Source organism: Schistocerca serialis, chromosome 2 (genome assembly GCF_023864345.2).
Source record: "Schistocerca serialis cubense isolate TAMUIC-IGC-003099 chromosome 2, iqSchSeri2.2, whole genome shotgun sequence".
Lineage (NCBI taxonomy): Eukaryota > Metazoa > Arthropoda > Insecta > Orthoptera > Acrididae > Schistocerca > Schistocerca serialis.
The window spans coordinates 410,483,617-410,511,143 of record NC_064639.1 but is presented as its reverse complement, the minus strand read 5'-3'; the positions used below and the strand labels follow the sequence as shown (position 1 = coordinate 410,511,143).

General features: G+C 42.0%; 1 protein-coding gene and 2 non-coding genes across 7 annotated transcripts in view; 2 read left to right on the top strand and 1 right to left on the bottom strand.

Moving 5' to 3' along the window:
- Positions 1–27,527, top strand: part of LOC126457244 (ras-like GTP-binding protein RhoL) — a 345,853-nt gene that overhangs the window by 209,186 nt on the left and 109,140 nt on the right. The gene's annotated exons all lie outside the window — the stretch shown is intronic.
- On the bottom strand, positions 9,321–9,393 carry Trnar-ucu (transfer RNA arginine (anticodon UCU)). The gene has a single exon. It is a non-coding gene; the product is annotated as a tRNA-Arg (tRNA).
- Trnar-ucu (transfer RNA arginine (anticodon UCU)) lies at positions 25,044–25,116 on the top strand. Its single transcript has one exon. It is a non-coding gene; the product is annotated as a tRNA-Arg (tRNA).

Sequence of the window (27,527 nt, the reverse complement as noted above, 5' to 3'; positions counted from 1 at the left end):
TTTTTTTTTTTTTTTTTGTAACCCATGGGTCCCAACTGTTCCGCGTGAAATGAGTTTGAAGCAAATTTTTCATGGTGAACTGAACGGTGTTGGAATTGCTTGCACTCTGTTGGAAACTAAGGAAGTTATCTTTATAATGTCGTCTGGGAATGCGGTGCAAAATTTGATTTGTTAAATCAGATTTTAAAATGTTTTTTTTTCTTTTAATCTGAAAACATTTTTTAGTACGGTATCTTGCGTCGTCCTATAACATGACAAAGGGTTACTAACTCTGGCAATATGAACAATTTTAGGGAAAGAAACATTTTATATTATTATGCATCTGCTTAAAACAAAAATGCCTCTTATTAAATTTTGTATCGAGGAGAAACTTTCTGTTAACCATCCTATTGAAAAGAACGCCATTTCCTCCGTTTTATCAGTACGATGATTTTTTAATCACAGATATTTTCTCGTTGCCAGACTATTACAAAAGATCACACTGGTCAGTAGTCCTCTCCGCGATGCATCCAACTCATTTTTTATTTGTGGGCAGCCATGCCTTTTTCACGTATCGCACGCTTATGTGCGTCCGTTAGTAGTAAAATTTTCTTAACGTCCACTGATTCAAAAGTAATGGTGATTTATGAAGTAGGGAACTAACTTTACTTTATGAAATGTTTAAAGCAGAGTTAAAGGAACGTAAATCATACATTAATAATTGCGTACCAAATTCTTAATATTAGGATTTTATGAAAACCTAATGGAAATGTTTTTAAAGCTCCTACCACCCACCTTTAAAAGCACGAAGGCCAAGTAGTGGGCAGTTGGGACCGGACTGATAATAGCTGCCTTAAAAAGAAAAAAAATCCTGGTCGATAAACTGGGACAGGGAGACGATGCTTTATCTATCTTGACGAAGCTGCACGAATATACAATCAGATATTGATAAGTCAACGAAGAGGTGCAAAGACTGTGAACTTGCTTTAAACGTCTAGAAATATAAAATTTAGCACTTCAGAAAATAAAAACAAAAAAACGTAGGGATCTGGGTGGCTAAAACATTCGTTCGAATTGTCCAGTATGTTCTTCTAACTAATCATGAACAATTGCGGCCCGGTGACACGGTGCATCGTTGTTTGGGAATATGAAGTTCAAAATGGTTCAAATGGCTCTGAGCACTATGGGACTTAACTTCTGAGGTCATCAGTCCCCTAGAACTTAGAACTACTTAAACCTAACTAACCTAATGACATCACACACATCCATGCCCGTGGCAGGATTCGAACCTGCGACGGTAGCGGTGCGCGGTTCCAGACTGTAGCGCCTAGAACCGCTCGGCCACTCCGGCCGGCGGAACATGAAGTCCATGAATGACTGTAAATGGTCTCCAAGTAGCTGAACATAACCATTTCCAGTCAATGATCCGTTAATTTGGACCAGAGGACCCAATCCATTCCCTGTAAACACAGCCCACACCATTACGGACTACCACCAGAACGCATAGTGCCTTATTGACAACTTGCGTGTATGGCTTCGCGGGGTGTGCGCCACACTGTAACCCAACTATCAGCTCTTACCAGCTGAAATGGAGAGTCATCTGACCAGGCCACGGTTTTCCAGTCGTCTAGGGTTCAACAGATACGATTTCGAGCCCTGCAGGCGACGTCGTGCTGTGCTGCTAGCAAAGGCACCCGCGTCTGTCATCTGCTGCCATAGCCGCTAACGCCAAATTCCGCCGCACTGTCCAAACGGATACGTTCAGCGTAGGCCCCACATCGATTTCTACGGTTATTTCACGCAGTGTTGCTTGTGTGCTAGCACTGACAGCTCTGCGCAAACGCTGCTGCTCTAGTTGGTTAAGTGAAGGCCGTTGATCACTAAGTAGTCTGTGGTGAGAGGTAATGTCTGAAATTAGGTATTCCGAGCACACTCTAGACTTCTAGATCTCGGAATATTGAATTCTCTAACGATTTCCGAAATTTAATGTCCCCTGCGTCTAGCTTCGACTGCCATTCTGCGCTCAAAGCCTGTTAATTCCCGTCGAGCGGCCACAATCACATCGGAAACCTTTTCACACGAATCTCCTGAGTACAAGTGTGTACGCGGTATTACCGCCGTCTGTATGTGTGCATATCGCTACCCCATCACCTCAATGAACGCTACAACCCCTACAGCAATAGCGAAGACAGTAGTCTTAATACTAATATGAACGGAAAGGAGCCATAGTAAATGGCACAATGAGAGGCATCTTTTACCATACCCTTCACAGTGATTTGCAGTTTGTAAAACTGTTTTCCTGCATCAGTGACGTAGGTTCTAGCACTAGAGATCAAAGGAAAGATAGCATCCATTAGATCCGCCAGTCGCTGCAAGCAGTAGGCACATGGGACGTACAAAGACGCGCACGAAAGCACTTAGTACAAAACGTAAGATATTTTAAACGCATTTTGGGGTTATTAAACTGAATACAGGTACATGTGCATTTTGTATTTCCAATAAAAAGGCTATATTTGAACTCTAAAAAGAGGAAACGTTTTCTCACTAAAATTACGAAAATGCATTTGTAAGTTCATCTGTTTTCGTACCAAGTTATTGTTCTTTCCGTAAGGATTGCTTATTGTTGTGACTTGGCAAGACAGCCAAGCCACTATGAGGTGACCGAAAGGCACGCGTTTAAGCTCACGCAGGCTGGCGTGAGGTCTGGAACAGTTAAAGGAGTTGAGTCTAGTAAAAAAAGTACGTAGCTTCTGGAATACTTAACTTTAACCCATAATTGGCGAACATCGGTCTGACGGTACATGCATCACAAGATAAATAGCAAATGATAATAGCGCCTTACTAGGTCGTAGCAAATGACGGAGCTGAAGGCTATGCTAACTATCGTCTAGGCAAATGAGACCGTAATTTGTCAGTGAACCATCGCTAGCAAAGTCGGCTGTACAACTGGGGCGAGTGCTAGGACGTCTCTCTAGACCTGCCGTGTGGCGACGCTCGGTCTGCAATCACTGACAGTGGCGACACGCAGGTCCGACGTATAATAACGGACCGCGGCCGATTTAAAGGCTACCACATAGCAAGTGTGGTGTCTGGCGGTGACACCACACTTATCTTTTTATATTACCATAATACTAAACTTACCGTATTCTACTTCAACTCTTTTGAAAACACTACTGAAACAAATTAATTTTGTAGCGCCTTTCGTAGTGTAGATTCTGAAGCTGCCTTTGTTCCTCCACATTCCAGGCAGAATATACGCAATGTGAAATTCGTCATGTCTTTCGTCTGGAAGGTCTACCTAAAACGTTTTCATCTCCATAAGAAGTACAGAGCATCCTTTTCGAGAGAAGGCTGGAACGACAGTTTTAAAACACCTTGTATTTCAGGTATGCATTCACCTTCATATGTCCTGAAATCATTTTATCCAGTAATTTGTCAGGCAGAACTCGGAAGTTCGGTTGCTCCATGGAGCCGTTCCTGGATGATGCTGTTGTGTACGGAGAAATTGCAACCCCAGGTAATTTTAACTTAATGGAGGAGGATCTGCAGACGAATGACGCTTGGTAAGCGCTCAGTTGTAATATGGTGCGCACAAATAGGCGGCAGGACGTGTGATGGTTTAATTACACGATTGCTGAAACCATGAGATGCCAGACTGGCAAGGGGACCACGCATACCTGTCATTAACGATTTCGTCCAAATTTATGGTATCTGCAAGTCTTGACCAGCATTGAAAGTGACAAAAGTGAGAGTGTTAGATGGCCAAGCGTTTAGAAAAAATATCATTTTTGCCGCGGATCTTGGAGACATGAGCCTCATATTTATGTTAACGTGGTTTTCAGGCAGCGGTTCGCCCAGCGGGAAAAGTACAGAACCGCAATCCGACGGACGTAGGACTGTCTCTCGATGCGGAAATTTTTATTTTTAATTTTTACATTCCTTACACTGGAAATAAACCGAAATAATGCCCATTGTATTGTATTTGTTAACATTTTTGTAAAAGACGTGAAAAAGGAAGGCAAGTAAAATTTGCGGTTACAAATAACTTTCGAAGAAGGAATTTTAATTCACGCGTAAGGACTTCGTTACATTTGGTTTGCCGCCAAACTGTTCATTGAGAGAGAGAACCTATTTTGAATGTAAACCAATTTTGTTATTCTATAGAAACTTTAAGACAACCATGTAGGTGTAAAAAAAATCTACTTTTAGAAAGTGTGCAAGATCCTCTTGTTTTTATGATGAATATTATAGCATCACGCGAAAATCAAGTGGTAAATAATAAAAGTATCTAATTTAATTTACGAAATTCTCGTCTGCACTCTATGGTCCCTTTCTAGAAATTTATTTGTAATTCCAAATTTTGCTTTCCCTTTCATTGCTTTTATGAAAATATTAATAATCACAATATATAGCGTTCTGCACTCTTTCCACTGCTCTAACCGCTGCCGGGAAACCACGTAAACATAAGTCTCTCATGCTTCGCCCGCCCCGCGCCAAATTTGCGATTTTTCTAAACGCTGTACCATCAGATGCTCCTACTTTAGGTCATTTACATTTATGGCCAAGCCCGACATAATTATATCATAAATTTGACAAAATCGGCGATGGCGAGTAGGCGTGGTCCCCTCGTAAGATTCGCCGAAGAATCCTCAAGCGCAAAACCGTTTTTCAATCGATATTTCAGTATTGCTGATCAATCAAGGACACTTGCCAGGTATAGTTGATAAAAGGAAAAAGAGAAATCGAAATATGAGCAGTGCGTTCCATCACAGGTTTGTTTGATAACCTCGAAAGCGTCATGAAGATGCTCACCCAACTACAGCGGCAGACGGTACATAGACACGTTGTGCATCACGATGTGGTTTTGTTGTTAAAATTTCGAGCATATGCGTTCCTGAAAGAGTGAACGAATATATTTATTACTGCTACGTATACCTGGCGAAAATACTGTGAAGGTGAAATTAATGATATTACGTCTCATAGGAAGGCTTACCAACAACCAGGCCTCTCGTGTACCATACGCGACTGGAACAAGGAAGTGGGGAGTGTTACAGGAATTACCCACAGCGACACATCCTAAGGTGGCTTACGTAGTATAGCTGTAGATGCAGACGCGCACTTTAACATGATATCCGAACCACAGGATATCCTGTTATTTCCACATTCATGAAGAATTGCCAGAAATGACAGACGCGTTAAAATCTGGAAAGATATCTTTGTCGAACGGGCGATCGACACTGAAACGAAGCGGTTTTCTGATACCCTTGATCCACCAATTCATGTGTTATCTTTTCCGCGAGCTAGTCATGTACTTAGTATGCCGTACTACACACAAGGCAACAGAGAACATTTGTGATTATGCATTTATTTCCTCAACGTATACATGGCAGTCTCGCAGAACTTTTAATAGCATACGTTGCCTCTAAAATATCGGCAGTATTTTCAGGAGGTCTCTAGCCTGTGTTCGTATTAGCGTCTAGCAATCAATTCAAATGGTTCAAATTGCTCTGAGCACTATGGGACTTAACATCAGTCCCCTAGACTTACAACTACTTAAACCTAACTAACCTAAGGACATCACACACATCCATGCCCGAGGCAGGATTCGAACCTGCGACCGTCGCAGCAGCGCGGTTCCGGATTGAAGCGCCCAGAACCGCTCGGCCACAACGACCAGCTAGCAATCAGTGACAGCCCACTATATACGTAACTATTCTGTTGACATACCCCGAGCGACATAGCACAGTGCACAGGGTATACAGTGTAGCGTCCAAATGAAAGTTTGGCCGCACTGATGTTAGGTTTTCCGTGGTCTTCCTGCACGTTCTTCGGTGAATTCTGGAATGATCCATGAAACACCCTACTGCCGCTTCCTTCCCCCACACTTACTCAACAGAACTCGTGCTCCATTTGACGTCTCTAACCTCTCTTCCTCCTTATTTTCCTTCCTTAATTTCGGAATAGGATTTTATAAAACTACTGGCAGAATAGGATCGCTTGTATAACATTGCTGACTGGAGATCAAATTTGACATTAGATAAGAAAGTGAGCTATGTTCAGAACTCAGATTTGATCTTAGGTAGCACATAACACGATTGGCAACACGGCTAAAATAGAGTCAATGTGGCCAAGGTAAAGGCATGGAGTGCTGTTTACTTTAATTCTCCCATAAGGCCGATACCTTATGGACACCTCGGAAAGCTGTTGCTATGTCTGCTTTAAACAGATCACCAACTACTATTTGAAAGGTTCCTGTAGCGTAAAATCTTAAGATTAACAGCAAAACATACATTGCAGTCAGTGGTTCGAATCTTTTGATTGGTTTCGTTTGATAGTCTCTGAGTCCTACTTCCAACCGCTCTAAATACTTTTCTCCAAACGAAACTTCAGTTTAATCGACTTGTTATTTAACTCCACGAGTGGGTTCACCCTTTCACGGAACGTGCCGGGAGGTCATTGTATCTCGTCATCATCGTCCTCTGTGGACACGTCTGAATGCTCTGATATTTGTAAACGAAAGGAAAAATGTAATTCACATCGCACAGTGTTACTGCACACAGAATTTTGCCCAACAGTGATCCAGAACGCTTGGAAAATGGAGCGTGTGGTATGGTATTGTGTGGTTTCAGTGGTATGGAATGGCACGGTGATATTGTTATATTATCTTTACGACCAATAATCTAGAAAAAGTAGTAACAAATGGAAAAAATTCAGTAATTGACATGGGTTCGAACACGTGATCTTTTGCACAACACAGCCTCTGAGCCAAAACAAAGTTAGTGTATTTCAAAATACTTCCTTATGTTCTATTTATCTACGCACGTAGAACTGTCATAGTAATTTAAGGACATGTTCGGATGTTAAAAATTTAATACGAATTGCGTAGTTATTGCTACTATGAGAACATATATAAGTGATGCTGAATCGTTATTAGCTGCTGTCAACATTCCCATACTTAACTGTTCACTGAAAATTCCTTTCTTACTCTGCTGCTATGCGTCTATAACATGCCTTTGAACTAATCACATAAATTACGAGTCATCTTCCAAGAGTTGTTATGAGATTGATCATTAAGTCACACTTGGGGTAATCTTCTCAGCCTAACCTTCCAGATAGAACAACCGTATTTTGAGCATCAGCAGCGTGGGAATGGCACAGTCACATATTTATTTGCCATTGTTTGTGTTAATAACAACTTCCTTTATTATTCCAGTTGCTGATAAAAACATAAGCGATGAATCGTAGGGCCACTACATTATAAACTGCCGATTAGAGCTGAACTTGACTTTGATCCACGAATTGCCGCCAGTCAAATCTGATCCGACTTCACGGCGGTGTGACTCATATGCCATGTTAAGCTCGGTCTAAGGTCATTTCCTGTCTTAACCTAAGCTTAAATGCTTTATACAGTCGGCCCTAAGAGTGTTCAGCTGGCGCAGGAGCATCCCGATTATGCTTCTGTTCGCACCCTGTAGGCAGGCAGTACAGATGCTGCTGTTGTTTGGAGGCGCAATATACAGTGATTTGGTATAAAAGCTTCCTTGCCCTAGGCGCTGTGCCAGTTGCGCATCTGGCGTTTTGCGTTCACCAGTCAGCAGAACCTGAATCAGGACAGCATGTGGTAGGGGGGACATTCCATGTTTACCGTTAACGCTCCCCGTTTTCCTCTTTGAACTGGATTGGTATGCACATGGAGATGTTTAGAGGCCAGTTACTGGCCTTTTTATCCACCGTTGTGGACCCGCGATTTCGCTTAGGTACGTCCGCTATAGTTCCTATGCTCAAAATGCCGAGTTATGGCAGGCTATAATCTTCCATCAAAATCAGTTTCCAAGCAAATTTTGCGAAGACTACTGGTGATTATGGACGATGTTTCACTGGATCTCTTTAAGAACGATATCTGGAGATTTCTGTTACTTTGGAAGGACCGTGATACTAAACATACCAATTTTAAATCCAAGTCACATCAGCCATACAATGGTATATTAATTTAATGAACTGTCGTTGCTCAAATCCTAAATTTAAGTATGTAAAACTTTGCTTGCAGCATGTATACGGCAACGAATCATGTCATGAATTAAAGGAAATAATTCATAAGTTAAAACAGGAAAACCATTTGTGTCATGAATTAATTGTAACATGTATGAAACAAGAAAGAAAGGTTTATATTAAAAGTTCCGTTACAACTAGGTCATTTCTAGACCAAACTTAAGCTCCGTTTAGGATAAGCGTCGTCAGAATTTGCCTTAATACAGTAGGGAATACCTACACCTGACTAGCTGGGCGTCCAAAATGCAAGTCCAGTGTCTTAACTACTACATTGGATGATAATTTTATTCACAAGCCATGACACAGTTTGATGACACAAACAGTGCCAGCGTAGGTATAAAGGCTCAGTCTGATTTTACTCCATTTATAACGCAAAATGTGCCATAGATATATCTCAGATCATCGCACAAGTATAAACATAGGAAGTTTGAACGTACGATTATTATAGAAAAGCAAAACTTAAGAGATACTAGAGACTCTGGTTGCAAACTTACAGCTTTTGTAGGTCTTCATTATTATATTTCTTTCAGCGCAGAAATAAGATTTGACTAAAAGTGTTCCAAGGAATGCGAGTGAATTCATAGACTCCTGTAGTATTTCTTGTTCTTAACGTCTAGACCACCCGCTAGTATTATCTTGACCCTCTCGTTTTAAAGACCTTCATTCTTACCTCTGATAGAGAAAATGTCCCGTCTTCTAGGTTCTTGCTCACGCTAGATCTGTTACTTTTGTCCTATCAGTCGGAACATATCCCTATTCTCAACTGTGTATCTATATACGTGTCTGTATATCTGTATCTGTCTATATTTGTTACAAATATTCCGTGTATTCTTTAAACCATTTCGCTTCTGGTTCCTAAACGAAACATGGAGGTTAAGAATTCCATCCTAACAGTATTCCAGGCGCTTCAGAGCCGTGGAGGGTATGTTTAACGACCTGTTATTTCTGTCTTATCAGATGGATTAGCGCTAAAACGGTTGTGTAGCCGTTATTACCGCGCTTAGGTCAGACTACAGATGTTTTGATTTTGCAACAAGTAGTGCAACGTCAAAAGAGCGTTGGTGGCAAGCTTGTAACAGATCTGGACGGATGCCATACTTTCGCACTGGACAGCCATTGCCATCTACCTGACTGCTTTGATGTACATCTTAACTGGGGCTGTACAAAACAGCCGACATAATCCACCATATACTTTCCAGTGATATCGGTGTTACAGCTCAGTTGCGCCTAGTTTTACGTTGGGTTAATTCCATACATGCACCAAAGTGTTAAGTTATGAGTTAAAAACATTTCATCCCTTGTGGGGATCGAACCCACGACCTTTGGATTAGAAGTCCAACGCGCTATCCTCTGCGCCAAAGGGACGATGTTTGCTAGAGTGCGTCACGTCCAGAGTTGTCTTATTGCGGTTCCCGTAGTCTGAGCACTCGTCACAACTGATTATCACCAGGCCTACGAGAAAGACACGCCGCGGCGCGTACGTCACGAGGGTAGGCCTGAGCTAGCTAGCTCGCTCGCCCAACTCAGCCGACGAAATGAGTTCCTAATTGTGTTAACTCGTAACTGGGTGTTTACATATTAACGAGAATTGCATATTCTACTGAAAACTGCTTTTACGGAGTCTTACTGATTACTAGTACTACAAAAAATACGCAACTGTGCAGTAGCTGTAATTTAAGATCTATCTCTGCATTAATGATATAACATCTCGTTTATAGCATTTAGTCTCTACTGCTTAACAGTCCTCATTTTATACAAGATGTGGTGCCTCATCCAACCGATAAAATTTTATTATACCCAGTACAGCCGTAACAAATTATTACTAGGCGTAGGGACTTTCGATCGTTGTAGGATTAATAAACAACAAGACTCCATAACAGCGGATTCACAGTAGAAGGGCAATTCTCGTTTGTACGTAAACACGCAATTACGAGTTAACAGGTGCAGAAGCGTAATTTATCTGCAGAGGTGAACAAGCAAGCGAGTAAATCAGCCCTACCTTCGTGACGTACGTGTCGCGGACTGTCTTTTTCGCGGGCCTCGTCATTATCAGACTTAATAGCGATGACTGGTACGGGTGAAGGGGACAAGAGGAAAGAGGAGGCGACAAATCAAAAGTGACTTGCGTGCAAAGATGCCCCGCAAGAGGGAGTAATTTACCTCTGGTTAAGATGGAACAAAACCTCTGTGGCGATCATAAATAATTAAATTGCAGGGACTGTGGGCATAAGAGATGTTAAGATTAGGCAGATAGAGCGCATAAGAAACTCAAATTTTAGCAGAAGTGGCTAACCAACTGCCAGTAATTCCAAGTATCACCTGCTCAAACAAACAAGGGTAATGGAATGTAGTCAAATTAAATTAGTCAATGCTGAGGAAAACAGATTAGGAAATAAGACATCAAATAGAGTAAATAAATTTTGCACTTTGGGCAGCAAATTAACTGACGATGCCAGAAGTAAAAAGACCATAAAATGTAATAGCAAGAAAATTATTTCTGAAAATGAGGAACCTGTTGAAACTTAGTGCAAATTCAAGTGTTAGGAAGTCGTTTCTGGGGAGTATGTATACATAAGTGAAATGAGGAGTTCAGGAGCTCTCGAAATCTGATGCTGCAGAAGATTGTTGAAGACTAGAAGGAAGATCCAATAATTAATGAGAAAGGACTGAATCGAATTGTGTCGCAACTTGACTAACAGAAGGGATTGGTCGATGGGATTCTACTGGCGCATCAAAAAGTCAACGTGGTAATGGAAAGAAGTGTGCGGGCTACAAATTGTGGAGGGAGGGAAAGGCTTGACCACAATAAGGAGATCTAAATGAATGTAGGCTGCAGTAGTTACGAGATAGGAAGAGACTTATACAGGAAAGATTAGCGGACAGAGTTACATCTCAACAGTCTTCGGACAACAGTACGTTCAATTCATCCTTGCATGAGCTCTGAAGTAGCACATTGTCTTGTGGACTTAAGCATTTCGATTTTGCTTGTTAGGTAAATACTGTGTCACGTCGGGCATAAAGGTCTTACGTTAGGTAACATGTCACAACTCAATATATTGTGCCAGTAATTTGTTGTTCGATGTGGACGATGAATTATGAATCTCCTTGATATATTTCGATAGAGGAATTCTAAGTTGGCCTCTCACTTCCATTTCTAATCTTACTGAATAAGGTAAATTAATTGCACAACTTACAACAATAGTGATGCACACGGGGAAGCGACTATCAAACCACGCATGTGTCCCAGTTTTTTGGGTGTGTCTGATGCTGCTTCGTATGAACTCCATGATGTTTCCTTCAATAAGGCCATGTCACTCTAGAACCCCACTTGGTACTCCATCTTCAGAGACATAAGTATCGACGATATGTTAAAATCTAATCTTCCATCTTTTAAATTACTGCATTAAAGAATATGTAGATGTTACAGGATTCTGATAAATTTAAGTGTCATTTTGATGCAAAATTACAAGGAGACTTGAGAGGTAATGTAAAGAGCAGACGCATTTCACAAACGAGTCGAGACGTCTTGTTGAATTACTTGACAATTAAAACTCAGTTAAGATGGAATGTAACTTGTCCTTACGGCGGGAAATCGCCACATTTATGAGTGACAGGATCCATTAAATTTTATTTCGTCGAAAATAAAACTGGAAAAACTTCTGGATAACGCCCATTAATATTTAGATTTGATGTGGGATAGGTCCACATCCTTAATGCAATTGTTACACGCGTACAGCTGTCAAACATTCTTTTTTTATTTATTGCGTTTGTAATTTGCGGTATTACTTACCTTCAGGCAACTAGAAGCATATCACATGTCCGCAAATACAGCAGTTCGTATAAAATGCCAAAATCTGTGTGTGAATGGTACTCACAGATTTTGAATCCACATGTGCTCTCAGGCAGAGATACGGCGCTATGGTCTGCAACGTCCTTGAAGGTGTTATCAAAGATCAGTAAACTTGTGAGCGTTGCAGTGTTCTCGCTACTGTCAGACTTCAAACAGGGCAAATTGCTCGTGCCCACTAGTTTGGTGTTTTCGAGACAACTGCGATTCTACTAAAGGGTGTCTACATTGTCCAGTCACATTAATGTGACCTTCGCCTGTGTTCGACATCAACGTACAATAACCACTCACAGGTGGCACCACTAGCAGCGAAGGGTATATAAAGCTTGTCGGAGGGACGCAGAAAACGCTGCAGTCGTCGTCGTAATGCAGAAACTGGACGATTTATCTCGCGTTCAAAAGGGCATGTTCATTGGCTTTCAGCTCAAGGGTGGAAGCTTTTCCGAAACCGCTAAGTTTGTAAACTACTCGTGTGCCGTGCTGCCGTGGTTAAAGGATACCTTGCACGCCAAAATGGCACTACCCAAAACAGGTCCCCAGGCAACTGTGGCACACCACGGGCCATAGAAGACAGGGGTGGACGAAGGCTGCGGAGATGTGTACGGGTGTACAGTCTTGCAACTGTTGAGGAACTAACACTCATGAGCTAAGGGGCGACTAACAGCGTCTGCTCAACGACCGTTCAGCGAACGTTGCTGCTTGTGGACCGATAGATCTGTACCTACAGATTGGAAAATTGCGCAGGTTGCACCAGTGTTTAAGAAGGGTAGTAGGAGTAATCCATCGAACTACAGACCTATATCATTGACGTCGGTTTGCAGTAGGGTTTTGGAGCATATACTGTATTCAAACATTGTGAATCACCTCGAAGGGAACGATCTATTGATACGTAATCTGCATGGTTTCAGAAAACATCGTTCTTGTGCAACGCAGCTAGCTCTTTATTCGCACGAAGTAATGGCCGCTATCGACAGGGGATCTCAAGTTGATTCCGTATTTCTAGATTTCCGGAAAGCTTTTGACACCGTTCCTCACAAGCGACTTCTAATCAAGCTGCGGGCCTATGGGGTATCGTCTCAGTTGTGCGACTGGATTCGTGATTTCCTGTCAGGAAGGTCGCAGTTCATAGTAACAGACGGCAAATCATCGAGTAAAACTGAAGTGATATCAGGTGTTCCCCAGGGAAGCGTCCTGGGACCTCTGCTGTTCCTGATCTATATAAATGACCTGGGTGACAATCTGAACAGTTCTCTTAGGTTGTTCGCAGATGATGCTGTAATTTACCGTCAAGTAAGGTCATCCGAAGTCCAGTATCAGTTGCAAAGCGATTTAGAAAAGAATGCTGTATGGTGTGGCAGGTGGCAGTTGACGCTAAATAACGAAAACTGTGAGGTGATCCACATGAGTTCCAAAAGAAATCCGTTGGAATTCGATTACTCGATAAATACTACAATTCTCAAGGCTGTCAATTCAACTGAGTACCTGGGTGTTAAAATTACGAACAACTTCAGTTGGAAAGACCACATAGGCCGGCCAGAGTGGCCGTACGGTTCTAGGCGCTACAGTATGGAACCGAACGACTGCTACGGCCGCAGGTTCGAATCCTGCCTCGGGCATGGATGTGTGTGATGTCCTTAGGTTAGCTAGGTTTAATTAGTTCTAAGTTCTAGGCGACTGATGACATTAGAAGTTAAGTTGCATAGTGCTCAGAGCCATTTGAACCATTTTTGAAAGACCACATAGACAATATGGTGGGGAAGGCGAGCGAAAGGTTGCGTTTCATTGGCAGGACACTTAGAAGATGCAACAAGTCCACTAAAGAGACAGCTTACACTACACTCGTTCGTCCTCTGTTAGAATATTGCTGCGCAGTGTCAGATCCTTACCAGGTGGGATTGACGGAGGACATCGAAAGGGTGCAAAAAAGGGCAGCTCGTTTTGTATTATCACGTAATAGGGGAGAGAGTGTAGCAGATATGATACGCGAGTTGGGATGGAAGTCATTAAAGCAAAGACTTTTTCGTCGCGGAGAGATCTATTTACGAAATTTCAGTCACCAACTTTCTCTTCCGAATGCGAAAATATTTTGTTGAGCCCAACCTACATAGGTAGGAATGATCATCAAAATAAAATAAGAGAAATAAGAGCTCGAACAGAAAGGTTTAGGTGTTCGTTTTTCCCGCGCGCTGTTCGGGAGTGGAATGGTAGGGAGATAGTATGATTGTGGTTCGATGAACCCTCTGCCAAGCACTTAAATGTGAATTGCAGAGTAATCATGTAGATGTGGTTGGACCTGTGCAGCAGGCGCCTGGTTCGTGCACCCTTGCTGACTGCTGTTTATCGGTGGCTGAGGCTGAAATTTCCGTGCCAATACCACAACTGGACGTAGACTGAGAGGCGACAGGTGGCCTTTTCAGATGAACAGCGTTTTATGCTCCATAGGACAGAAACGAAACACCCTGCAACGATCGTCGGAAGGGTCCAGGCCGGAAGAGGGAGCATTATGGCTTGGGGAAAGTTTTCGTGGCATTCCCTGAGTGACTGCGTTATTCTGGAAGACACAGTGGATTAAAACAAATATATATCTCTTCTTGGAGACCACGTCCACCCCTAAATGCAATTTGTTTTTCCTCGACACGATGGCTTGTACCAACAGGAAATGCAGGGTGTCACACAGATAGCAGTGTACGTGCGTGGTTCGAAGAGCACCAAGATGAGTTTACCGTACTCCCATGCTCACTAAACTCTCCGGATTCAAACCCAATCGAGTATCTGTGAGACCATCTTTGATCGGGCTGTTCACGTCATGGATCCTCAGCCGAGAAACCTAGTTGGGGTTGGGTTGTTTTGTGGGAGGAGACCAGACAGCGAGGTCATCGGATTAGGAACGGATGGGGTAGGAAGTCGGCCGTGCCCTTTCGAAGGAGCCATCCCGGCATTTGCCTGAGGCGATTTAGGGAAATCACGGAAAACCTAAATCAGGATGGCAGGACACGGGATTGAGCCGTCGTCCTCCCGAATGCGAGTCCATTGTGCTGGAAACCTAATGATCTGGCCACGGCTCAGGAGCCGGCATAGGTCCACATCACTGTCGATACCTTCCAGAACCTCACTGACTCTCTTCCTTCACATCTCGCAGCAGTTCACACTGCAAAAGATGCTTTTTTAGGCTTTCGACAGATGCTCACATTAATGTGACTGGACAGCGTAGAACCACCGTGTCTGGAATTGAAACAGCATACATAATTCAGAGACGAACATATTTTAATAAAATCACTATTGGAAGGAATACTAAACTTACCAGAAGGGATGTGAGACAGGCGAGGATCAAAGGGATTGGGGGGACGTGCCGTCATGGGGTTATGACCCACACCCCTCAGCAAAAATTTAGAGGAAATGTTTACATCTTTTTATATTTTAAATTCCAAATTTTCCAGCAGACGAGACTGAAGCAGCACAACAACTGAGAATCTCGAAAATGATAAGGAAATCTTAAATACAAGCTACGTTTAACACAGAATACTTCTGAGTTGCTTGAGTGATGGCCTGCCCACGTGGATGGGCTTGCGGTCTGAACGATAAAATACCAGTTTTCCAACCAGGTGGAGGCGCACGTTTACAGGCTGACGGCGCCTGCTGTCAACCACGAATGCGATACGGCTCCTGAGGCCACAGCTAGAACCGTCAGACCACGGGAAGCTGAGTAAAAGGACAGACTTATTCCCCAAACGTAGGCGGAAACGGCTGAAAGAAAAGCAGTCCCCTCGTTTACACGCTCGCAAAGGCCACAGTCTGCAGACAATCGCAATGCTAAGTAATATACAATTGAGACAGCAGACTGTGATTTCATACCCGTAACTACCGAGGATGTCAGAGTTGTGAGTCTGTTTTGCTGTTAATAGTTCTTAAATTAACTGCACAGGACATTTCCTTTTCAAATTTTCGGACGATTGTTTTTTAAATGATACATATAAGGAAATTGTAATTTCTTGGGTGTTAAACTAAGGCTACGAGGGTTGAAACTTTAATACTGGCAACTATTTATTTACAACTTATACAAAACAGATACGCTTTTCAAAGCTTTAGTATCCTTCAGAGCAGTCTCCAGCGTTGTGCTTAGACCACTGCCAGTTGTGGAGCGGTCTATTCTCCGTCGAATCTTTGTAACGGTTTTGAAGCGAAGGCCATGAGCTAATTCCGTCAGTTTGGGAATGAAGTTGAAGTCACAAGGGCTTAAGTCTGGGGAGTGTTGTGGGTGGTACAGCACTTCCCAGCCCCGTCGATCGCACAAATCAGTCACAACTTGCGTCATATGTGCCCGAGCACTGTCTTGCAACATGACGGGCGGATCCTGCAGGAAGGGTCGCCGCCTTTTTCTAAGCTGGTCGCAGGGTGTGTTGCAGAAATGAACAGCTTCGTCGGGCAATAGACCGCTCCTTTCGCGCTATCAACACAACTGGCGTTGCTAAGAGTATCACATGACTCACACATTGCTGGCAGCGGGCTATACACAATGTTGGTTACTACTTAGAAGGACAGTAGATCTTCGAAACTGGTGTCTATCTTATATAAGATGTAAATAAACAGTTTCCACTATTAAAGTTTCGACACTCGTACTAACATATTGTAACATTATTATTGTTATTATTATTATTATGTTGAAACATAATACACATTTTATTGTTATTAAACAATTTATTGTTCTGAAATCCAAACTTGTGTGTACTGTTACTTTGTTACTAATAAAATCGTAGACATCTGTGCCGCGTCAAAAGTGGGGGTGGCGGCAAGCTATAGTTGGTGAGCGATGGGGGTGTAGTATCAGCCTACTCCTCTCTCCCATCTCCCTCCACCTCTCCCTACAGCCAAATAGTCAAACCTTGAATCCGCGCATAATGGGAGAACAGAGAGGGAGATTTTATCAATAAGAAGAGTGTAGTCATCATGAGAAGTAACTGGTTACTTAACACGCGTCTGGAAAACACGTCGTCAACGAAAGCAGTGCGATGGGAACTGTGTAAACAAAGTATTAACAGAATTTGGCAACAAATTAGAAGAACGTGACTGACAAGAACATGGACAGCTACTTTTCGCGTTGGTGGAGTTTCAACGTGTGTTGTCAGAGCAGTCGATGTACACGAACGATCAGTAACGACTACTACTTAAAAGTTGAAGGTCATTTGCATGAACCATTCCACAAAATATCCTGATTTATGGTGAAAACATTCATGACTTTTGCAACGCGATAATGAACCTGCTCACACGTCGTTCTTCTTTGTCAGTTTTTGTCCAAAATTAATGCTGTAATCATGCCCGAAGTCCATATTCGACATAAATAATCCACGTGGCTTTTATCTATTCCCAGAAATAAAGAAAAATTAAAGAACCTTTCATTTTATGAACATAGATGAGAGCTAAGAGCTATTCCAAAGGCCGAATTCCAGAAATGGAAATGTTCAGTCCAGACTGTCTTCTTTCGATTGTGAAGCACTCTCGAAGTTATATGATGATTTAGGCAATCGTATCGAAGGTGAGCTCTTTAGTTAAGGAAGAAGTAAGGTAAATAGTAGGCTCTGTGAATGAATTTCACACGACTTGTGGTATCAGTGGTTCAAATGGCTCTGAGCATTATGGGACTTAACATCTGAGGTAATCAGTCCCCTAGACCAACTACTTAAACCTAACCAGACTGAAGCGCCTAGAACCGCTCGGCCACACCGGCCGGCTGTATCAGTGGGGAATGAATTGTATCTGATAAGGAATTCCATCTTCCGCTGTTGTACAGCCACTATTCATACTGCTGAAATATACATTCAAATGAAATATGCATGTTTCACTAAAATGTAACGCAACAAAATCATACAAATCTATGCCGTATCGGTCTCACAGCGAAGAATAGTATGAAGTAAAACTCACGAACAGGATTTATATGCATCGATTCCTAAGAAGATGCCAGACATGGCGTACTATGACAGTCTTACTTTTGTAAAACTGCTACAATCGTCCCATTACATTTCAGCACGTATGGGAAATCTGCCTTCATTGGAACCATTTGTGGAGTAATGAAAGAGTGAATGTTGGCAACATTTTGAATGTCTCTTTGGCGTCAACCTCTTTCCCACAGAGCTCATTATAAGCGCAAATCACTTTACATCGGATGTTACGAATTCTACTCATTCCCGGAATAACCGCTTTGCAGCTACGGATCAACATATAATTGTGGGTCCTTCCAGTGTGTACTTGCAAAAATAATCCTCGCGTATAGTTCACAGAAATACTGCCTTTTATGTGTTAACATAAAAAAATCTGATGGGTGACTCTTGCTCAACTATGTTCCACAGCCGACATTATGAATTCTTGCCACTAAAGCATCGCGCAGGTGTGTGTGTCAAACGTCAAAATGAGCTTAGAGAGTAAATGAGCTTGTACTACAGTATATTTATATATGTCCTGTCTCATCTGTATTTTCTCATTGACTGGAAATAAAGAAGGAAATTTTCTCTGAGTCGCTGTGTTCTTGATCACGACAATTCCACAACTCGTGTCTCCTAAAATGTTCGAGTATGGAGATGTGTGTTTCATCTGAAGTGTTATAGTATTGTGTAGGGAAGTCTGGGATTAAAAAGATCAGGGGCCAATTGTAACGTTTCACATTTACGGGCAAATCTCATTCGAAGAATTCCCTAGATATGGCAGCAGGTTTCACATCTCTTCCACATAAAAGGCAAAAATGCAGGTAGATCGTCACCTGTGAGATGGCTGTGCGACAGAGTGAAACTTGTTTTTAGTGTGTATAAGTAAAAATAAATTTTCTGATATATTTCTTTCTAGTTATTTCCAGGTAATTTATTTACCTCAACTGGTATATACAAATATATGTTAGTTATTATAGTTTCAATTTGCGTAGGATTTAATTTACATATTTTTTGTGTGGCTAGAGCAATTTAATTTTAATCTTAATACAGAGTGATTGGGTCAGTTGTAACAGGCATAGTGAGAACGAATCGTTTTTGTGTCCGTTTCTGTACAATTTAGCTTGCTTCAATATTACCTGCAAGAATTATTTATTAAATTTGTCTGTATTAAGATCTTCTATAATATTCCGAGGAATCAAACGTGCAAAAGACAGATGGCAGGTCCCCGAGGACACTAAGGAAGTTGCTGCTTCAGAAGTTCTAAGTTCCAGAATAGCAGCTGAAACTTCTTAATTTAATTAATCTTTTACTTAAACTGAGATCACTGAGGCGGTAAAACTTATTATTTTATTTAAATTTTTTGCTTATATAGCTGAGTGAAATTGACTTACTGTTACTTCGCTTGTCTTTATCGTTTCAACACTGACCTACAGAATTTGCCCTGACTAATACAGCTCAAACTTCTCCTATTTATTAATTACTCACAATGTTCAAGGATAACGCGAGCTGACTGCTCGAAAATGATAACCTGAGTTCAAATAATTAATAAAAAATAATGGCCCTGAATAAGAAGAAATCCTGACAGTAACCTGTACATTTCGTAAGTCACTTACCTCACAAAAATTTTCATTACCCGAACTATAGCAATGCCGCAAGCACCAATACTGCCAGCTAAATAAAAGATTCTAACTACTGAAGGCTCTAACCACTGATAGGAATGTGGTTAGCAAAGGAAAGATTTTGTTGCAAAGCAAACAATGTATTTTCACCTTAATAATATGACATCCAGCTCAAAACAAATGTATAATCGTCCGTGACATCCAGTTCCAAAAATTATGTAATCACGAGTAATATTCAATCTCCAAGTCGCACACGTCCAGATCGTCCGCTCGCGCTACTACTGCAAACCTTCAACACTGCTAATTAGTAGCCTCTAACCTCCCTCACTACTGGGTGTTCACCTCCAACTTTCATCACTGCTGGCTGTTTATCTCCAACTGCAAGTCCGACTAGCCACAGAGTCTCTTACAGACTGCACACAGCGCAGTCAGAGATTTAATACAGAGCACTACCTAGTGCTGCCAACAGACACACACATAAACAGCCTACTTACACAGTGATCGGAGTGACGAGATAATCTCTCGTTATGTTAAACGTGTAGCTGCATAGACTTTTCTAGAAAATGAGAAACAACGAGATTCCAAAGTAGGCTACAAGCCACATAACCGTAGTTTCAGTGCCGGATAGGACAAGACACCTGAAAATCGCGTCTGTATCTACGTTCCGCAAGTCAACTTACGGTGTATAGCTGAAGGTACGTTGAGTACAATTGTCCTTTGCCCCTGTCCTGTCCTAGTCGCTAATGGTTCGCTGGGAGAACGGTTGTTGGTAAGTCTCCATGTGGGGTCGAATCCCTCTGCTTTTATCGTCACGCTATTTTCGTGAAAAATAGAAAGGAGCAATATATTGGTTAATTCATCTAGGAACATACGCTTTCGGAACAGTAAATCATATCGTGATGCAGGACGCCTCTTTTACAGTGCCTGCCATTGTATGTGGCCGAGTATCTCCGGTGACACTTGAGCGTTTACTAAATGGAACTGTAACGAAACGCGCTGCTCTTCTTTGGCTCTTCTCTATTTCCTTTTTCTGCCCCATCTTGTACGGATCCCAGACTCACGAGCAACGTTAAAGTACTGGTCGAACGAGGATTTTGTAAGCTACCTACTTTGTGGGGGGACTACACTTCCTGAGGATAATTCCAATGAACCTGTCTGGTATCTGCTTTATTTGCGATCAGTTTTATGCGGTCGTTCAAATTGGTTCACACACATACTTCTAGATATTTTACAGATTTGATAGTTTCCATTAATTGTTCTGAAATGATGTAAGCATACAACAACGGACCTTTGTACCTGTTTATGCACAATACGTTACACTTGTTTATTTTGAGAATCAATTGCCAATCCCTGTACCAAACGCCCATCCTCTGCAGTTCTTCCTGCATTTCGCTACATCATTCTAGCGTTGCGATTTCTTTGTTTACAACAGCATCATCCGCAAAAAGCCTCATGGAGCTTTTGATGTTATCCACCAGGTATTTATAAATACAGTGAAAAATAATAGTCCTATAATACTGTAGTGGGGTAGCCCCGAAGTAACTTTTACGTCTAAAAATCTCTCTCCGTTGAGAGTGACATGCTTTGTTCAGTTTGATTGAAACTCTTCAATCCAGACACAGCTGGTCTGATATTCCGCACGCCGTATTTTTTTCAGTAGGTGGCAGTACGGAACAATATCTAAAGCCTTCCGAAAGTCAAGGATCAACCTGGGAGACGATATCTACTGTTCTCTAGGTCTCGTAGAGGAAGAGAGCGAGCTGGGTCTCACACGATCATTGTTTTCTACCTACTGCTTTCTGGGTCTCGTGGGCGAACCGAGCGAGCTAAGATTCTCACGATCATTGTTTTTAGAACCCATTTGGATTCCTGCAGAGGCCATTTTCGGTCACCAGAAATGCTCCAGTGCGCGAGCAAAAAATATGTTCTCAACTTTAAAACAGACCGATGTTATTGCACTTTGCCTATAGCTTTGCGCGTATTCTCGAACTACGCTCGAGAATGGGAATAGCTTGCGCTTTTTTCCAATCGCTAGGAACGGTTCGCTCTTCCAGATACACCGGCTTCCAGAAGTGGAGCAAAAGTCCTTTCACGGACTCTGCGTAGAATTGGTATCCCATTAGCCACAGTGGCCTTTACCTTGCTGTGCGACTTCAGGAGCTTTTGTATCTCGTCGTCACTTATTTTGAAATCTCTAACTCAGCTGTTCCCGTGACGATTTAAAGGAGGAACTACAATGAAATCTTCCTCAGTGAAACAGTTTTGGAAAAAGATTTTTAGTATTTCTGTCTTCTCCCGATCAAACATTCTGCCGGTCTGTACTATGCGTTACCCGCAACAGATGTTAGAAAAATTAGCCTCTCAGTATGCTCTACACTTTTGGATGTAATTCCCCGAAATATGATGAATGGAAATGGTTGGAGTGGATTGGATGAGATGAATATTTTTGTCTGATATGGAATAGTTCATTTTCAACTTGTCTCGCCCGAACAATGAACTTCAATAAAGAAATACTTCAAAAATATTACGTGACAACAACTTGCAGCCCGAGATTGTGTAGAAAGTAGGCGAGATTGTATCCAAATATATTGGCAGAGATGAAGAAGAAATAACTTGGAGCAGTTACTTCCGCAGAACGTGGAAATCTCGTGACAGTTGGTGTAGCAGCAAATGCTACATGAAAATGTTCCTCCACTGTTCCTCTTCGCAGGTAAAATCTTCTGGGATGGGTTGCTACGATGTGGCCCTATAGGTTCTGTTGTAGCACCCAATGGTTCTGGATATATGCAGAGGCCCAAATTGTTACATGTTCGTGAAGCACATTGCAATACATTTACAGCCTTCCCTAAAAGAAAAACTGGTGCTTCTTCTGGACAAACACGATATTCACATATATCTACCGGCTACTTAATTCTGTAGGGAGGTTGGGAAAGTTCTTCCGTCATTCCCGCGTCACTGCTCACATCGCCTTCAACAGTTTTATGTGGCAGTTTATGGACCGTTCGAGCCTAATTTAAATTCCGACAGTATATAATATTGCAGAATTCATTGCTATTGCCGTGCATCAAATAGCGACGCCAACAGATATTCTGTCAGGATCCTCTGCAGTTGGGAGTTGGCTATTTCATGAGAACATTTTTGAAGATTGGAATCGCTCCATGCCCGAGTTACGGACGGATGAAATCAGATAACAACCCAAATGGTCTCAATGGTAAACTGACAGAACCATCGACTAGCAGCGCAACGTCACCGGAATGCTCTGAGGCGTCAGCTTTTTCACCTGAGCTGATGCGGTGCACTCGTCTTCTAAACCCATCTTGGAGACAAGTTGCACAGGACGTCCGTCAAGAAAAAAGAATAAAGTTCAGTTCTGACAAGCACTCACGAAAAACTCGAATTTGAAAAAAGGGGAAAAAGAGGCAATAAATTCTAATAAAGCCCCAAAAAGCCAAAGACAAGCCCCCCCCCCCCCCCCTTCCCAAACAACTTCAGTCTCAGGTCCACGAAACAGAGAACATTTAGCATCAACTTTATGCCAAATAGTTCTGCCTTGTCACCATGGCCTATTATAAAAGCAGCAGACTTGGAGAGGCCTGGGTGCAATGCATACCGTGTTCGAAATGTGATTATATTACATGAACAAAGAGAGGAAAACGTTAGGAATGCTGTGTTTTTTAAATTAGAATTTATGTTCCGTTCTTGCCTCGTGTAAAAATGTTGGAATATTATGTTTTTATAATTTAATTTTACAATATTTACGTGATTAACTTTAACTTTACAAATAAGTGTTAAATCGCATTTACTTATTTCTTTAAGATCTAGTTACGTAGTAAATAATCATTAGGGTAGTTTTTTATGTGAATAATGTATGCCATGACGTATTTCGAAGAAGATTTACCATAAACCATCTACACCAAATTAATTAACCCACACCTAAACGTACTTTTGTGTGTGTGTGTGTGTGTGTGTGTGTGTGTGTGTGTGTGTGTTACAACTGACTCTCATCCAGGGGCAAATATAACACCAATGCAATACACCACAGTTTAAATATAAATCTAAATACTGCGTAAAATATCGTGTTCATGATGAGGACAAATTTGCAATTGCCAAGAAACTAGAATTACATTCAATAAATTAGATAAATTTCTTGTCGAACGAAGCCTGTTAATTACAAAAGAAGTTTTTTACTCCAGGTTCTTTACCCAGCTGATGCACGTATTCCTAGGGTGAATGAAAGTCTTCTCACGCAGAGCCCTCTATAATAATTTCATAGTGTGACGTTTCATGTTCTACCATATTAAATCATGATCCAAGCTCTCTGAGAAGGCACGAAGTGCGTCCGTAATCTGTAGCAAAAAAAAAAAAAAGGCTCTGAGCACTATGGGACTTCACTTCTCAGGTCATCAGTCCCCTAGAACTTAGAACTACTTAAACCTAACTAACATAAGGACATCACACACTCCCATGCCCGAGGCAGAATTCGAACCTGCGACCGTAGCGGTCTCGCGGTTCCAGACTGTAGTGCCTAGAACCGCTTGGCCACACCGGCCGGCAATCTCTAGCAGGCAAGTTTAATTTTATCTAGACAGAATGGCACAGGCATCATTTTTTTTTCTTTTTATAGGCATTAGATTTCGTTAGTGTTCAATAGCTCTTTCGAGATGGCAAACCCATGACATTGAATGTTGTAATAACGTTATGAATGTTTTGTAAATTGCCAGTAACAATGCTGAGTAATAAAGGGCGTTGGACATCAAATAAACAGATGATGGGAAAAGGCCGAGCGGTTCTAGGCGCTTCAGTCCGGAACCGTGCGACTGCTGCGGTCGCAGTTTCGAATCCTGCCTCGGGCATGGATGTGTGTGATGTCCTTAGGTTAGTTAGGTTTAAGTATTTATAAGTTCTAGGGGACTGATGACCTCAGATGTTAAGTCCCATAGTGCTCAGGACCATTTGAACCATCTGACGCGGAAAAACTTTGTAATATCGTGAAGACCACTTCCGTTGGCAATGTTTCCATTATACTCGTAGTTAGCCACGCAGTACTGGTGCTTTATATCGTGACAGTATGCTTTACGTTGTGTGATAGCTTGTCAACATGGGGGACGTTCTTGATGTACGTTGTCAGTATGAACTGGACCGCGCTTATTATGCGACAAGGAGGTATGAGTAATGCCGCCATATGTGTCGCCTGTGAGTCACGCTGTCTTGTAATAGAGTTAGTGGTGTGCCTTAGTTTGCAGACGCTTAGCGAGGAGGAACTCAAATATAGCCAAGTATTCACATTCAGCAGAACCACACAGCACAGTGAACCATGCTCACACTACCCATCAAACCCAATTTTGTAGCAGCAGATAAAAGCGAACCAGCTGTGATCTGCTTTCTACGGAGCTACTGCAGTCCCTATGGAAGAACAGATATGTTTTAAACGTATTGCCTACTCTTCGTTGTTAGCAGTGATGAGAGTTAATCCTGCCACTGCCTTGGAAGTCGTGCGAAATACGCGCTTATCTGCATCGTAGAAGAAATTGTATCCTTACGTCACCTGTCAGTCGCAACACAACATAAATCTCTTCCTGGGCTAAGGCCATTCCAGGGACGTTGTGTTGGCTAGTGAATCTCGTTGAAAAGGCCGTCCCTTTGGCGCAGAGGATAGCGCGTTGGACTTCTAATCCAAAGGTCGTGGGTTCGATCCCCACAAGGGATGAAACGTTTTTAATTCGTGAGAAATTGTTCAGAAAGCTAATACCACTAAATGCCACCACATTCACCTCAAAACGAGATGGGAATGAACTATACTCCCATTATCACATGAAAAGACATGATGAATTATCTCAGCAATTTCGTAGAGCTCGAAATAAGATACATTAAAACGGTCGTTCATGTCCAGTGATAAGGTATGACATTTGCTCAGATTAGTAAGAGGTTTTCTGCGGATCTTCTTTCGACATCTCTTTATATGTCATCAAAGCAAGATGGTACTAAACAAGACAAAACATGTTTAATCTGAGGTAATTTTTAATTTGGCTACAGAAAGTCTTTACTGCAGAATTTTATGAATTTTATACGACGAAAATAACTTACTTCGTTGAACAGATCAGTCATGCCTCCCAGAAACCAATAAAGTATTGTCAGGATGAAACTGTTATACTCTCTGTTAACATCAAGGATACAAAACGGACATTGTTTTAAGAATACCCTTAAGATTTATAGCAAATTGGTATTCCTGAAGATGTGGAAATCTATAAGATGACACGGCGAAATGCGTTCGGCGAATCTTTTTATCTCGTTTGATGCTTGTACCACTCCTTCCTGCTCTATGTTATCCGCTACAGCTTTTTCTTCTCTGTCTGCTATTACGTCTTCCTCAATAGATCTTTATAGAATGCCAACTACTATTTTTCTTGTATTATCTCGATTGTTGCTGTATTCTTACTTGAATATTAAGATGTTTAAATAAATCACGTGAAGACGACAATCAACATATGATAGAGAAATTTAACTTAATTAATGGCACATGTAGGTGAACCTTACTACGGAAAGTAAGGAAAGAGATATTTATGAAATTTTACACGATATTGTCGATCCCTTCTGTAACGTTCGGAAATGAAACCTGGATTTTAAAATAAAGGAATTCGGAGTGCGGAAATAAGATGTCTTAGACATGTTGCAAGATACACAAGATAAGATCAAAAGCGAAATACGGGAATAAGAGAAGAATTATGTTAATGTCTCTAAATGAAAGAAAAAAAGAATGACACAGAAAAATTGTAAAGGGCACATCGACAGGACGGTGGATGACAGTCTTCTAAAAATACAATCCACTAGACGAGGAAACATGGTTAAAAGACTGATCTCTATATAAGTTGGTGTATCAGTTCAAGCCCAATACGTGAAGAAGACGATGACGACGACGACGATATTAGTTCGATTACGAGGGCGCAGCCTAAGGTCCGAACAGGTTTTGCGTTGGTTCCCTACTACGACCCTGCCCCGCTGCGGGCTAGTAGTCTGTAGGCGGTAGGTGGAGTGACTACAAGTAGAGCGATGTGAACTTGAGCCGGTCGGGCGGACCGCTGAGCCGTGGAGCCGCTCTTTGCAATCTCTGAAGCGTGACACGTTCCCCCTGACACGCTTCGGCACAGACCACTGCCTGTCATAGACCTCTTGCTGCAAGGAGAGCAGGAGGTTTGTGATGTCTGTGGAATGGTCCCGACGCATTACTAAAGCAGTCCTGTACGATTATACTCACATCAACGATGCACAGAGCAATGGATCACGGAGTATACAGAATGGAGATAAACAAACTGATTGTAAGGCCCGAGTATGCTAGGGGACGTGGAAATAAGCAAAATTTTCTAGATAACAGCCGAATGGGTTCGGAGAGCGTCAGGCAGGTAAAGCGCGACCGCGCGGCAATAGTGTGTACACCCGCGACGGCGTTTCTGCAGCACAAATTTGAACGCGACCATTCCGAACGTTGCTCATCATTTACGCCATCACGTGGCTTTCTTAATTAATGATCGGCGGATATTAAAAGTGACACACCCTCCCATCTGGTGGTCCTTTACCTGGACAACACACCACTGGGTACAGATGGCTAAGGAAAATTGATGTTGATGTATGAATTTGGCGATTAAGTTTATCGACATGCCATTTGACTGTGCAGTAAGCTCATGATCTCTATCATTGGAATCGTAATTAAATATATTAATCCATGATTTGAAACATGTGTGTCGGCCGGTGAGCCCGAGCGGTTCTAGCCGCTTCAGTCTGGAACCGCGCGACCGCTACGGTCGCAGGTTCGAATCCCGCCTCGAGCATGGATGTGTGTGATGTCCTTAGGTTAGTTAGGTTTAAGTAGTTCTAAGTTCTAGGGGACTGATGACCTCAGATGTTTAGTCCCATAGTGCTCAGAGCCGTCTGAACCATTTTCTGAAGCATGATTATCAAGTAATTAAACACTCTCTCTTTGCATGGAAGTGGATTGCACTGTTACTGAGGCTTCTGTAGAAGTGTCTCAGGTTTACACGATTCCATGCCGCATTATATTTTTCTCAGGAGACAATATGCACAAGACATCACAACAAAAAAAAGCTCTTAAAATTAGCTGTTATG